The sequence below is a fragment of the Alligator mississippiensis genome, chromosome 2 (genome assembly GCF_030867095.1).
Source record: "Alligator mississippiensis isolate rAllMis1 chromosome 2, rAllMis1, whole genome shotgun sequence".
In the NCBI taxonomy this organism is placed as follows: domain Eukaryota; kingdom Metazoa; phylum Chordata; order Crocodylia; family Alligatoridae; genus Alligator; species Alligator mississippiensis.
The window spans coordinates 246,670,591-246,685,831 of NC_081825.1; positions in this window are offsets into that span (position 1 = coordinate 246,670,591).

The following is a 15,241-nucleotide window of genomic DNA, read 5'->3' on the forward strand; positions in this document are numbered from 1 at the left end:
AATATATGGTGACACTAGAATAGTCCACTAAGCTAATGAATTGCACTTTTTTTGTTAAATTGATTTTTGTCTCATGCTGTAGTTAATTTTTTGCTATATAACTGAGTCCAGAAGAATGCTGAGTGAACCTCATTTCAGAGTCTTTGTTAAATAGATCTGGTCTTTGTTCCAGATGGATTGAATGCAAAAGTCTCTTTTTCTGAGGAAATTTAAAAAATGAACAATGAATGTTCTGGTATTTTAATATTGGAATCTTATGCTTTTGCTCCTTTGAGGAAACCATAGTGTTTTCTTCAAAGTTCAAAAAAGGCGGAAAAAACCTTTATTAGCCTTTCAGTAAATTACATGTTTATACTTTTATAGAAAATAGGGTACTTATGCATATATTGTTTGATTTATAATGGCAAACCAACACTTGCCATTTGTTGCAATGCAATACCAGACATAGTAAAGTCAAGAAATTCACAAATTAAGGGGTTAATTTAATATCATCTCAGTCTCATCAGGAGAAGATCCTGATTAGATTTGTATTCAAAACAAGGTACTGGCTCTCACTAAAATTAAGGTCCTTAGATTAGGGCTTAAATCAGGTAAGTCCATTGGAATAGGTGGTTATATGTAGTAGAATGCACTGCATCAGTTGCAAGCTTTAAGGCAATCTTAATTGTAGTTCCTGCAAGCATTTTCTGTCTGCTAATGGTAGGCTGCTTATTCAGGTACTACTAACGGATCCTGAGACTCTTTAACTGATGTTCTCTCAACAGACACCCTCAAATGAAGTCTAATGGATGTGTCCATAGACAAAGAGAGTATAACAAGTTGAGGCCGTTTTCAAATGTAAACTGTTTCCCCTTCTTAATAAGGACTATGACATTATCTGCCTTTTTGTGTTTGTACAGTTTTTCTCACTCACAACTCAAATATGTCTGAAATTATTTTGGTGAAACTTTCCCAAAAAACAGTGTACTGAGTTCAAACCTGGAAAATTTCATAGATTCATAGATTCATAGATGTTAGGGTCAGAAGGGACCTCAATAGATCATCGAGTCCAACCCCCTGCATAGGCAGGAAAGGGTGCTGGGTTCAGATGACCCCAGCCAGATGCCTATCCAACCTCCTCTTGAAGACCCCCAGGGTAGGGGAGAGCACTACCTCCCTTGGGAGCCCGTTTCAGATTTTGGCCACTCTAACTATGAAGAAGTTCCTCTTAATGTCCAGTCTAAATCTGCTCTCTGCTAGCTTATGGCCATTATTTCTTGTGACCCCCAGGGGTGCCTTGGTGAGCAGAGCCTCACCAATTCCCTTCTGTGCCCCCATGATGAATTTATAGGCAGCCACAAGGTCTCCTCTCAACCTTCTCTTGCGGAGGCTGAAGAGGTCCAGGTGCCCTAGTCTCTCCTCGTAGGGCTTGGCCTTCAAGCCCTTAACCATATGAGTGGCCCTTCTCTGGACCCTCTCCAGGTTATCCACATCCCTCTTGAAGTGTGGCACCCAAAACTGGATGCAGTATTTCAACTGCAGTCTGACCAGAGCCCGATAGAGGGGAAGTATCACCTCCTTGGTTCTGTTTGTCATGCATCTGCTGATGCAGGATAAAGTGCAGTTAGCTTTTCTGATGACTTCATCACACTGATGACTCATGTTCATCTTGGAGTCCACTAGGACTCCAAGATTCCTTTCCACTTCCATGCTACCGAGCAGGTCACTTCCTAGGCAGTAGGTGTGCTGGACATTTTTCCTCCCTCGGTGCAGCACTTTGCATTTCTCCCTGTTAAATTGAATTCTATTGTTTTCTGCTGCTTGTAGTTGTTCCCTGCCCTCTGGTGTGTCCACTTCTCTCCACAGTTTTGTATCATCCGCAAACTTGGACAGAGTACACTTCACTCCCTCGTCCAAGTCACTGATGAAGACATTGAAGAGTATTGGTCCAAGGACCGAGCCCTGCGGGACCCCACTGCCTACGTCCTTCCAGGTCGATACCGACCCATCCACCACCACTCTCTGGGTATGACCCTCTAGCCAATTTGCCACCCACTGGACTGTGTAACCATCCAAGTCACAGCCTTTTAATTTGTTCACCAGTATGGGGTGGGATACTGTATCAAAGGCCTTCCTGAAGTCTAAGTAGATAATGTCAACCCCTACTCCTGTGTGCAGGTGTTTTGTAACCTGGTCGTAAAAAGAGACTAGATTAGTCAGGCATGATCTACCTGCTACAAACCCTTGCTGGTTTCCCCTCAGCATAATTTTTCCTGCTGGGCTCTCGCATATATGAGCTTCAATAATCTTTTCAAAGTGTCAGTGTGTCCGCCCTTGGGACCTGCTTTTCTCATGATTCCCACCTGCCACGACTTTTGATCTTCACTAATTTCTGGGGAGGAAGAGTTGTTACTTGCTGGTACCCGCGGGAAGGAACATGCTGGCCTGATCTCAGGTTAAGGGGACTTTATTGTTTGCAGCCTGGTCTCACTTTCACTATGAACACCTGACAACAGGGGCCAATTACAGGGATCCGCCAAGGAACTTCTTGGGAATGATCACAGGCTGTAGATTAGCCGTTAATTGACCATCAGCTACTAATTACCTAATCAGCAGTCAATTAGTGCCGGAACTGGGGGTTCTGCCCCCGGCCGCGGCTTGAGTTCGTGAGCAGAGTGCAACTCTCTCCTGGTCTCTCCGCTAGCTCCTCCTTTATCTCTCTCTCTGCAAATCCCGACCACCTCTGAGCCGCCTGTTTTCCAGAAACTCAGCTTTAATTAAAAACAACAACAAAAAGAAGAGTCCCTAGCTATTAGGGTTGTGAAGCAAACCTCAGAAATGTGTGCTGTGTCGTGGGAATCAGCAGAGAGCTTGGAAGTGCCTCTGAGAGATGGGCACTGCTCCAACCTTTGCAGCAAGAGGTTAGGTCAGGTAGCCCCTGCTGATGGCTTTAGTGTCACCACCGTTAACTATTTGATTCCTCGTGGAGAAAGAAGACACCCATCTGCGTGGTGTACTAGGAGGCATCTCTCAAGTGGATACCAAGGCATCTCTCAAGCCGATGCCTTGATTTGAAAGAGACCTCCAGCCCTTGTCCCCCACCACACCTACACGGCGAGAACCTGTCGCTGTTTCCCTTCTTCGTTCCCGTGACTCACCCCTGGAGCTGGTTCCTCAGGTAAGTGGCGAACTCCTGGGGTTGTTACAATCCCAGTTTCCCGTCACCGGAGGGGATAGGAGTCTCTGTCCCTGTCGTTGCCTCTCAGTCTCTCCTGAGAACACTCCTTGTTCCGGCTTCTCACTCTGTGTGCCTGCAGGTGAACCTGGGAGATCTTCTCCGCCTCTTATGCTTCCTTCTGGGTCCTCATTGTCTTCCCGAGGCAGGGTGTTTCCTGGTTCCCAGCTGTGTTACTCCTCGTAAGCTGTTCTCCCTTCTAAGTAACAGAGTCTCGGCTATGACTCTGTTACACAAAGACTTTGCCAAGGATGGAAGTGAGACTGACTGGTGTATAGTAGCCTGGATCCTCCTTCCTCCCCTTCTTGAAAATAGGGACCGCATTGGCCCTTTTTCAGTCCTCCGGGACCTGGCCTGTGTTCCACGAGTGTTCAAATATTGTTGCCAGTGGCTGTGCAATGACATCAGCCAGTGCCTTCAGTACCCTCAGATGGAGCTCATCCGGGCCTGCTGACTTAAACGCATCCAGTTATTGCAAGTGACTCTGCAACAGCTCAGGGTCAACGCTTGGTAGTCTGGTGCCCTGCTGTTGTCTGTCTACAATCCCATTGTGAGACTTGTCTTGCCCCTCGTTTAGAAACACTGAGGCAAAGAACTCATTGAGGAGTTCAGCCTTGTCCCCCCTGTCTGTCACCAATTGCTATTGCCCATTCAGTAGCTGTCCTATTCTGCCCTGAGCCTTTCTTTACTCCCTATATATCTGAAGAACAATTTTTTGTTATTCTTAACTTGGGATGTCATCCTCAGCTCCATGGTAGCTTTGGCCTTTCTAACTGCCTCCCTACAACTGCAAGCTAAGGAGGTATACTCCTCTTTAGTAATCTCTCCCTGTTTCCACTGCTTATATGCCTCCCTTTTTGCCCTTAGATTGCTCTGGATTTCTCTGGTCAGCCAGGGAAGGCTCTTGGCCCCTTTCCCCCCTTTCCGCCACATTGGGATCGTCTCCCTCTTTTGCCTGAAGGATCATTTCCTTAAGGCACAGCCACCCTTCCTGGGGTCCCATCTTGCCAAATCTCTTACTCTGCAGTGCGTCATTGACTAAACAGCTGAGTTTGCTGAAGTCAGCCTTCTTAAAGTCTAGCACTTCCACCCTACTAGTTACCTTACCCACTCTACGCCTTATGATTAATTCTATTATTTAGTGGTCACTGTCCCCCAGGTGACCACTGATCTGTAGGTCCCCTACCATGTCATCCCTTGTTGCCAATACCAGGTCCCCCTACTGGGCATTCCCCCTAGTGGCATTCCCCCTAGTGGGACCATGTACCTCCTGCGTCAGGTGGAGGTCCTGTACACAGGATAGGAACCTGTGTGAACGGTGGGAATTTGCTGTCTGCGTGTCCCAGCAGATGTCAGGGTAGTTTAGGTCCCCCATGACTACCGCCTCCCTAGACTTTATGGTCTCTGAGAGCTGCCTCAGGAGTTCCAAATCTAGTTCTTCCCCTTGGTGTGGGGGTCTGTAGCAGACCCCTACCACCAAATCTCTTTCCCTTTGACCTCCATGTATCCTAACACACAATCCTTCTACTTTCTCCTCCTCCGATTCCATTTTGATAAGGGTTGATGTATAACGCTCCTTGACATAGAGCGCAATCCCTCTCCTCCCCACTCTATACTTTCTGTACAGCTTATAGCCCTCAATGTGTACCGCCCAGTCGTGGGTAGAGTCTCACCAGGTTTCAGTTAACCCCACTAAGTCGTAAGTGTTTTCTGCAAGCAGGAGCACTAGCTCATCTTGCTTGTTCCCCATGCTCCTAGCATTGATGTATACGCACTTGAGCCCTGTGACTGGTGCCTTTGTTGCCCCCCAGCTCTGATGCTCAATGGGCCCCTTATTGCTTACCTGCTTATTGCTTACCTGTGCTGTACTGCTGGCTGTCCCATGGATTGCAGGTTCCTAATGTTCTCCTTCTTCTGCCTCCCCGTCCCCTGTCCGAGCTAGTTTAAAGCCCGACATAGGAGATCAGCCAACCTGATCCCTCAGGAAAGTATAATTTCCCTCAGGAAAGTATAATTTTGAGAATGTTAGGAAAACCAATAAAAAAGGACAAATAGGATTAAATTAGAAACTGATAAGGGAACAGAGATGAAGCAAAATGCAGGGAAAGTACAAGAAATGTAAGTAGTGAGCTATAACTATACAAATAGGTGGAGTCTAGGTAGAAGGGAGAAAGAACTGAAAAGGGGACAAGAGAAATCTGGTAGGACCTAGGGGAACTGGAGAGGCAACAACTTGGAAGTAATGATTCAAAACCAGAAAGCTTCTGAGAACAGAGAAAATAATGGAAAAGTTTCCAGGAAATGTATTGTCATAGCGTTGCCAATCTACTGTGCCAAAAATCATGAGATGAACTCTTAAAAAAAAATCAAGAGATTGGCGCACAAATCACGAGATGCTATTTGTGAAGGTGTGGGGGGCTGTAGGGGTGTGTTTGGGGGGGTTGGAGCTTGAGGAGGGAGGTCCCCACACACACTGGCAAGATGCAGGGTTCTGTGGGTCAGGAGTGTGAGGCAGCAGCAGGTTGTGGGGGGGGGGCTGTGACTTGGGAATGAGGACCAGATAGAGACACAGAGAGCACTCAGCTGGTAAGTGGAGGGGAAATCGAGGCCCCCATGATGAGAGAGGGAGTGGGGCAGGAGCAACAGCAGGAGTGAATGGGGCCCTGGGGCTGGGGTGGGTCCTTCAGAGTTGCGGGAGAGAGGTGCAGGTCCCCACAGCAGCACCCCCCACAAGGATGAATGGGGGGCATATGCCCCCATGGGTCAGAGGCAGGCTGCCCACTATGGGCTGGGGCTCTGCGCCTAGCCTCCTTTGCCTTGGGAGCTCAGCTATGTAACGCCAGTGTGCTTCCTGCCACCGGGTGCAGAGCAGGGCGCAGAGCCCTAGCTTGCAGCAGGCAGCCTGTGCCTGCACCTGCGCCTGCTCCACGGGAGGCACATGCTCCCCATACTTCCCCAGGGGGTGTGCAATGTGGTGGCGACCCATGCCCCTACCCTACACACCTGGACCACCTACCCTGGCCCCAGGGCCCCATTCACCCCTGCCACTGCTCCTGCCCCACTCCCTCCCTCACCGTGGGGGCCTCAATCTCCACCCCCCGCCCCCCGGCCTGCCTTCCCTTTCCACAGACTTACTAGCTGGGAAAATTTGGATATCTGAGGGTTCAACTGGGAGATCGCAAGTTGGAGTTATTTTGACTTGGAAATCCTGAGTCGCACAATAGTTTCATGACAGTTGGCATGACTGTTGTCGTAACATGGTATCAAGCAAATACCTGATATCAGAGGTGGATCCAGAGTGGTGCACTCGTGCACTTGAATCAGTCTTTGATTCCTGCTCCACCCAAAGTTTAAAACCAACTGCCTGGCTGTAGCATCAGCGTTGATAGTCAGGCAGTGCTGAGGGAGTCACTTTACTACATGGCCAAAAATCTACCTAAGCCCTCTTAATTTCTTCATCCCACAGGTGTTACTGATACTCTCGTCTATTTAGTGGATTTAATGTTCCACCAATCAAGCCATTCTTTGTTCTGCAATTCTTCTGTCTGTTGGCAACTCCTGAAGCTCCTACTTCACAGCCCTGCTGATTGTTTTAACTCCTTCTAATTAAGTTATATTTGTTTTTATATCAATCTTAAACTGAATAATATACCTCTAGGCCCCTTGTTAATAAAGCTATTAGTTCATTTTTAACTGGAGAAAATATGTTTTATATGTGATGATGCACCTCCCAATCTGCACCTTGCTTTTCAAATTTCTAGATCCTTCCAAGCCTGACATGCTTTAAAGCATTTATAAGATCTGGTTCCATAAAGTATATCTGATATATATTCAAACAGGATTTTCACCCCTGATATTTATACATTTTGAGTTCTTCATTTTGGGTTGTTGCTGCACATATTAAACTCCGGTGTGTGGGTCATGTTACGACAGAAGCTATACACATACTTATCGTGTAGGCACTGCTACTTTGTCCTTCCCCCTGCCTGTTTGTTTCTCATCACCTGTAGACTTTCATCATATGTTTAGAGTATAAATGCTTAGGGACAGAGTCTGTCTCCTGTAATTTGTATTTACTTTTGTTAGAACAGTGGTCCTCTGATCAGGACCTCTAGGCACTAGCACAGTACAAATAAATAATAAGAAATCTTGGTAGGATAAAAGCTAAGGGCACATCTACTGCATAAGCAAGCAAAGAAAATGTCAAATTTATGCTTATGAACTATTCCTTAAGGTGCAGAAGCATCTCTGTGCTGGCTGTTTTGTATAAAAGTAGAGTTATATCTATTAAATACTGGTTGGCTTATTTGAGGGTCAGATTGTGGCCCTCCACATAGTACCTTACTGCTTAAATAGTAAATAGTACAGTTCCTTAGAAAGTGAGGTATATTCCACATAAGATGGAGACACTGTCTTATTTCAGTTTACTCTTATTAATCATACTGATGACATGAAAAAGCATTCTACTTTTGTTTCTTGACAATAGCGTTCATTCCTTCAGTGATGTAAAAGACAAAGTTTGCCAAGCACATGTATGAATTCCTGTGATTAATGGCTGTTTACATAAAAACCACATTTTGTCAATTGTCTCCCTCCTTCTGTTGAGTCATATATATTTAGGTCCACATTTTCAAAATAATCTATGAATTATTATGTGAGCCACAATGGGAGCTGTGCTGCTAAAGCCTCCCTCACCTCTTTAAAAATATATGAGAATGTAGTGTCCTACTGAGTAGGTTAGCAAAATATGAGAGAGAGTAATAAATTAATCCTAACATTACATTATTGGAAGGGAGCCACCACAGATTTCCCTTCTGCACTCAATTTAACTGCAGTATCTAAAACACAACCCAGTCAGGCATCACCTAGTGCTCTCACAAGGGGTTAGGATTTTTAACTTTGCTTCAACTTTGAGCTTTTCATTCATAATCTAAAGATTTTCAAAAATGGCTAAAAATTTGGTGTGCGCCTAATTTATGTTAAAGGCTGATTTTCAGACAGGGGATGCCTCACAATCCCAGTTAGAGGAAAAAGCATGCACAGAAACTGCTGGGAGAAGGTAAGAATCCCTCCAGTAGCCTAGCCCTAGTGGTTAAAGCAGTTGCTGAGAAAGTAGGAGATCTGGGAGACCCACTCACCCTCAGGAGATTTGGACCTCCCAGATATTAGTTCTTCTTTCCAGGAGAGTACTCCAATAACCAGGCCATGGAATAGACAGAATTGAAAGTATCTTCCATCCTACATGTTCATAGTGGGTGCATCTACACGGCACGCTACGTCACTGTAGCAATGAGCTACAATGACGTAGCATCAGCAGGCATGAACCATGATGCAGATGCTACTGTGCAGTAGGAATGGAAACAGCCCATGTGCCACTGGGACTGCACAGTAACTAATGACTGTGCAGTAACAACTGTGCAGTCAGAGGCATTTGTCGATGTGCCCACTGACAGACAGACCCCACATAGTAAACCATGCATCACTTTCTTAAACACTTTATTTTTCTTTCAAATACTCTTGTTGACCAGAATTGGCTTCAGTCTGAAAATGATGCTGGAATATCACAATCCTTTTTGGTGTGTTCAAGGAGAATAACAGGTGTAAGGGGTTTCATGATAGCAGGGAATAGCAGCTGTCCATACAACTTTGGGATGGAAGGCCTTGGATGCTTCAGCAGGCCTTCCATCCTCTAGGTGAGTGAGTGGAGTCCTAATGAACTTGATTATAAAGCTGCCCCTCATGAAATGTGGCCATTGTAATTGGCTGCCTATTCTTGAGAACCTGGATAATAAGGAGGCAGGGGGCTTTCTCCCGGTAAATGAAGGTGTGAATGCAGGGGTCTTTCTCCTGGTGAATGCAAAGTGTGCAAAGAAAACCATTAAAGTTAATAATTTTTTTTGTAAGAAATTTGTGATACTTAGCCTTTACAATATTGTGAGCACCTGGTTCAGCAGAAAGAAACCTAAAGTCTTCTACATATAGTTTCAGGGTCCCTTTCTATCCAACCATAAAGAAAGAAGGAAAGTGTAGCCAAAACCCCCAGACCTATTTGCAGTTCCCCGATTGCCATAACCCACCAAGTTAAGAATCCATCATAAAAACTAATGATTAATGCAGTAGGAGATTAATCCAATTAGTTGAAAAAAATGTAATAATGTAAGGCTTATTTTTGATCTAGTTTAACATTTTATTTGTAAAATGTTCCTGGCTGTTGTATACAAGAGATGAATTTGATCAACAATCATACCACTTTATATGCAAAATTAATGGCATAGAGAGCTGTAAGGATACAGAGTTGCATAATTTGTACAGGAAATCATAAATTTGCATTAACAGGTGACTTTTCTCCCTCTCTGATGTAACTAAACAATAAGCTTAAGAAGAAATCAATAACATTCAAAAAGTGTCAGGCATCCTTATAGGCTATAGTAAATCTTAGTTAGAAAAGGGTTGCATATTTCTGAATCAGCCAAGAATTCATGGCAGGTCAGTCTATTGAACATCTCAATGAAGATTTGAAAAGTCCAATGATAAGCAGCTTATTCCTTACAAGATGTAAAGGGGTTAGGGATTAATTCTTTCAAGTCAGAGATTTATTTTTCTATATGTTCAAAAGCTATAGCTCATAGGGTGTTCCTTTTGTTTTCTAGTCCTCCATTATCAGCAATAATCTTAACAATCTTTAACCTTTCATACTACAGGTTCAGCGTTAAATGTCAGATAACTTGTTTCATAGGCTAATTTTTCTTTTTCGTTTTCACACTTATGTCAACATCCATGACATTATAGCTCTTTAATTTCTTCAGTGAAATATGGTGTCAGCAGGAAACATTTCTAGTCCAGAATTATGTATTCCAGAGTCATATCCACTACAAATGAACCTCACAAGTCAACTGTCAGTCGGTCTTCTGTAAGCACATCCATTGTTTTTACAGAAAAAAATAGCAGAGGTTGAGAAAATATCACATTTACTATTCTAAGCACAATCCTTAATCCAAATCAAACAACCAACTTTGTGTTTGACTGTAAACTACTAGTTATAATTTTATTTATTTGTATAAAGATTCAGGGCAAGTGCAAGCTATTTCCAAGATTCAAATTAAAGAATAATTCAATGAAACAAGGAAAGATATTGTGGCAACAAGTAGTAATTTTGCTTTAGAAATTCAAACTCTAGTGTGAGATCTAATTTTTTTTTCCACATTGATTGATTTGACCACAGTTTGTGACATTTGCAGATATCTTGGTAACCCATCCCAGGTACTCACTGTTACTGCTTACATAAGGTAAAACTAACTGTTGGTAAGAACACCTGCTTGTAATGTCTGTACAATGTTTGTAATCCATACACAATGGAAATCCCCAGCATTTTAGCAATTGTTAACATGAAGTCCAGTGGTATGTCATCATCTACAAGGAGATATACTGTATTAAATAAGTACATACAGGAAATTGCATTGCAAATATTATGATTTGGGGCATCGCAGTCCACATCAAATCATTTTGTGTGCCATTACAAGACATACAAATCAATCTAATTATTAATCAAATGGAAGAAGAGAAGTTGGTTCCTTGCCATGTTTAATTGGAAATATTATTATTTAATAATATAGACAGAGGGTTCCATTGTTTCTAGGCACTTTTCAAATATAAATTCTTTAGAGTCCCTGCTTTAGATGGTATGTCTGCATCGTAGAGTACAGTGCTGTGCAGACACTTGAGAATGCAGATATAAGAAGCAGCATATCAGTGTTAGTGTGTCACAGCATCTGGACTAACATACCCAACTTCTTGGCCGCAGTAATTAACTTAGGCAGAATGTTGCATGGAGAGAACTAGGCTGCTTCTCATACCCATGATTCAGTAAAGTTTCAGTATCTTTACTGCATTATTCTGTGTAGACATGCCCAGAGTCCTTACTGGTAAGACAGTAAATGAATAAAAAGAATGGTTGGCAACAGGGTACAGAGAAATTAAAATGATAACCATTCTAGTGTAGCCTATCTGTAGTATAGCCTACCACTGTAGCCAACTAGTAGCAGTCATCATAAAACACCAGCAGCTTAGCTGTTGCCTGTTAGCACAGGGTTGGCAGTGTTTTAGATCAGAGTGTCAAAAATGCCCCCAGCCTCGACTTATAAGATGCTGGCGTGCCAGGGGCAGATGGGGGCCTGCCAGGGGGCCAATTCATGTTGTGGTACACCTGCAGCTCCTCTCCTGCTGTCCACCTGGAGGCGTGCTTACACTTGCCACCAGCAATGAGCTGGGCCGGGGCTCTGCAGACCTCAGTGAAGCTGTTTGCAGCCTCCTTGCCGCCTGCTGTGAGCAGTCCAGGCTCTGTGGCAGGGGCCAGTCCAGAGCCTGGGTCAACTGTGGTAAGTGGCTGGGAGGCTGCTAGCTGCAGCACCAAGGTCTGTGGAGTCCTTGTCCAGCTCATTGCTGGCAGCAGATGCATGTGCACCTCAAGGTGGATGATGGGAGAGGGGCTGTAGCTGCACTGCCACAAGGATCAGGTCCCTTGCAGGCCCCATCCACCCCTGGAGCTAAATTCTACACAGCTTTGAAGGTTATGTTAAAAAAGTTGTGTGTAGTGCAGTGGAAGAAAAGGAACCAAAAATAGCTCAAAAGAGAGAAGTAATATTGTTAAAAAAATGAACTAGGAAGATGAGATTAAGAGCGGCATTTTTCAAGGGACTTGAGGAAGATGGAAAGAAATGGTGCACAGGAAAAAACAGGCTTGTGTGTGTCACAATCTGGATACCAAAATAACAACTTGTACTTTTTTATATGAGGATCACTTCATAAATTCTAAAGAAGCCTCACAACCATTTTGTGACCTATATATGTATTTGCAAATTTTACAGGAGGGTAAAATAAGTCACAAAGAGAATGAGCACTAAACACATGCCTCGTCTTTTCTTGTCACATGAGTAATTAGGTGTGTGGCACAACATTGAAAGATTTATCATAATATATTTATTCTTCATTCTGATATTGTACAGGAGGGGCTCATCAATATGTTTTAGTAGATAATGAAGCACAAATCATCTCTAAAACTATGAGTTAAATTATATCACATTGGACTGTCTCCGTCATTTTATCTAAAAATTAAAAATGAACAAAAGCACACATTAAATTAGAATGACTATTTATCAGTTAGCCATAATCTACATTTTAGGGACATACATGTATATTTTTTTTCAGATTTACATTATCTTGCCTTCATTAGCTCCATTTGCACTGTTGTTTGCAAAATGGTTGTGCATTGTGTAAGGTGTATTTTTAAAGCTGGGTCGCTACAAGGTAAAGACAAGCAGTAATACACTGATTGACCTTTCACAGGAATTCCAGATAAAACCCCAGAAGTTGAGTCAGAGATAATCACAAGATCTGGAATTTACAATAACAAACTCTCCATACATCTACCTGTCAGCCCTCTTCCTCTAAGGGAGGAACACAAGGTCATTGAAATGGCTGCTTTCCATTTTTTTTTTGTGGTTGAGGTAAAGTGAGGTGCATGAGAAATTAAATATGGACATGAAAATGCCTGGACCCTTAATATAGGCTAGATTTGTAAAGAACATTTGTTTGCTTTTTTAATCTAACAGTAACTTCCTTAAAATAGCAAATTAATCAAAATAATGCAGTTTTCTCAAATTCCACAGAATCATAGTGCAGCTTCTCTCTCTCATTAATTAAATATATTCCATAGAGTCACCAGTAGACATTGGCATTTTTTCACAAGAATCTGGAGAATGAATGAGACAGAATGCTGAAGTGGCAAAAGTTAGAAGCTGGATTCGTTCAATTAACAAATGTATTGAATTGGACAATACAACCTATCAAATTTAACATTTTACCCTCCCAGTTCTGCCTGGTCATATGTTTTTTAAAATGGCTTAAATACTTAAGGTTCAAAATTACTAATTTAAGAACCCTTACTCAAGCTTTGAGGGTCACAGTTACGACTATACAAGTAGTAAAAGAGATTTTTCATTTATTGTTTGAGATCATTGCTGAAATTAGTGGGGGACTGACTAGAAATGCATTGATATTATGGGCCCTATATTTTGACTATGGTTTTTCCCATTACTTCAAGGCTAAGTGTAATAATGGATCTGTATATAAAAATGCAAAAACAAGTCAAGTCACAGGGATTGGCATTATGTCACTAACCCACATTCACCTGCATCATCAGTCCTTTTTAAAAGTTGTTCATAGTTATACTGTTTTCATAAGTTGTGATCTTAGTTGGGATTTGGCCTGAGCAGAAATCTTAATAATGTTCTGGAAGAGGTGGAAGGGCCAAATCAATTGAAGCTTACAAATACTCTTTGCTATTAACTCTTTCAGTTGACTGTTCTGTGTTTAGAGTAGGCAGTTTTCCCAAGAATGAGAGAACTTCTGAGAGCTGTTGGAAAATCATGTCTCTTGATACAGATTTACAAAATGATACAGATTTACTGGGGCATTAATGGGGAGACCTGATGCCCAAGCCCCAAAGCAATTAGTCACTGTTTAGTTCTATTCCACTAATACGAATATTAGAATAGTGTGCGGAGGGCAACCACCATAAACCAATTTTATCTTATATGAAGAAATGACTAAGAGTTTGATAAGGGATGAGGACAAAAAGAATAGCCATTGTATACCTTTTCACCCCATGCCGACAATTGCACTTTTCAGGTGCTTAAAAGGGGCTGCAGTAGAAACAGAAGGAGAATGTAGATATTGCTTACATTCAAATTTTGATGACAAAAAACAAAAAACATATCTACCTCTTTGAGGACTATTCATAATCTACTAGGTATAACAAAAGATCAATCTAGCCCAATATCTTATCTCTAGTAGTGGCAAGTGGCAGATGCTTATGAGGAAGAGTTTTAGACATTGGGCCTAGGTAGAGTGATCAATCCTGTCTCTGTTACAAGCAGAAATTTGTATACCTAACTCTTGTGTTTACTAGCCCTTGAGAGGCCCAACGGCCACAAAATTGGTCTAATCCTTTTTTGGACTCGGTTGAGTATAAGTTGGCCTCTACGACATCCAGGGGCAATGTGTTCCGCACATTAATTATTCATTGTATAAAACAACACTTACTTTTGTTCTTTTTAAGTATTCTACCTTATAAATTCATGGGAGGGGGGAGGGGGGCTTCTTATTCTTGAATTACTAGAAATAGTAAATCATTCCAGATTCACATCTTCCAGTGCATTTGTGATTATATAGACCCCTATCATATCCTCCATCAGTCTTTTTTCCAAACTGGAGTCCCAATCTTTTGTTTGTTTTAATATGAAAGCCAGTCTAGCCTCCTGACATTTTTTCTTTTTCTCTTGTCCTTTTTCTCTATCTTTACATTTTTGTTATATCCTTTTTGAGATAGAGTGACCAGAACTGCACCCAGTTTACAAAATGTGGGAACATCATGGACTTGCATAGTGGCATAATAATGTTTTCTGTTTTGGGGATTTTTAAATTCCTTTGTGGATGATCCCTAACATTTTATTTGCATTTTCAACTGCCTATGAATATTTATAGAACTCTCCAAAATGACTTTAAGCTTTCATTCTAGAGTGGTAATGACTGTTTCAGAGTCCATCATTGACTATGTATAATTAGGCTTATTTTTTTCCATGTGCATGACTGCACTTTAAATATCTAAATTTCATCTGCCATTCTGATGCCTCCACACTCAGTTTTGTGCAATCTTTCTGTTGCTCTTCCCTCGCAGTTTTGTATTTGACTACCCAGTATAACTTTGTCTTCAGATATTGCCACTTGACTCTTCTTCCCAGATCCTTTCTGAAGATATTGATCAAGACAGGTCTCACCACAAAACACTTGGAGCACTCCACTGGTTTTACCTTGTGAAAAAATAACTTGTTATTCTTATCTTTTGCTTCCTATCTTCTGACTAGTTTTCAATCCATGGAAGGGCCTTCCCTCTGATTCCCACAGTCCTCAATGTATTATTTATCTATATAACAGTATCACAAGGTAGGGAAATGGTGTTATCCCTGTTTT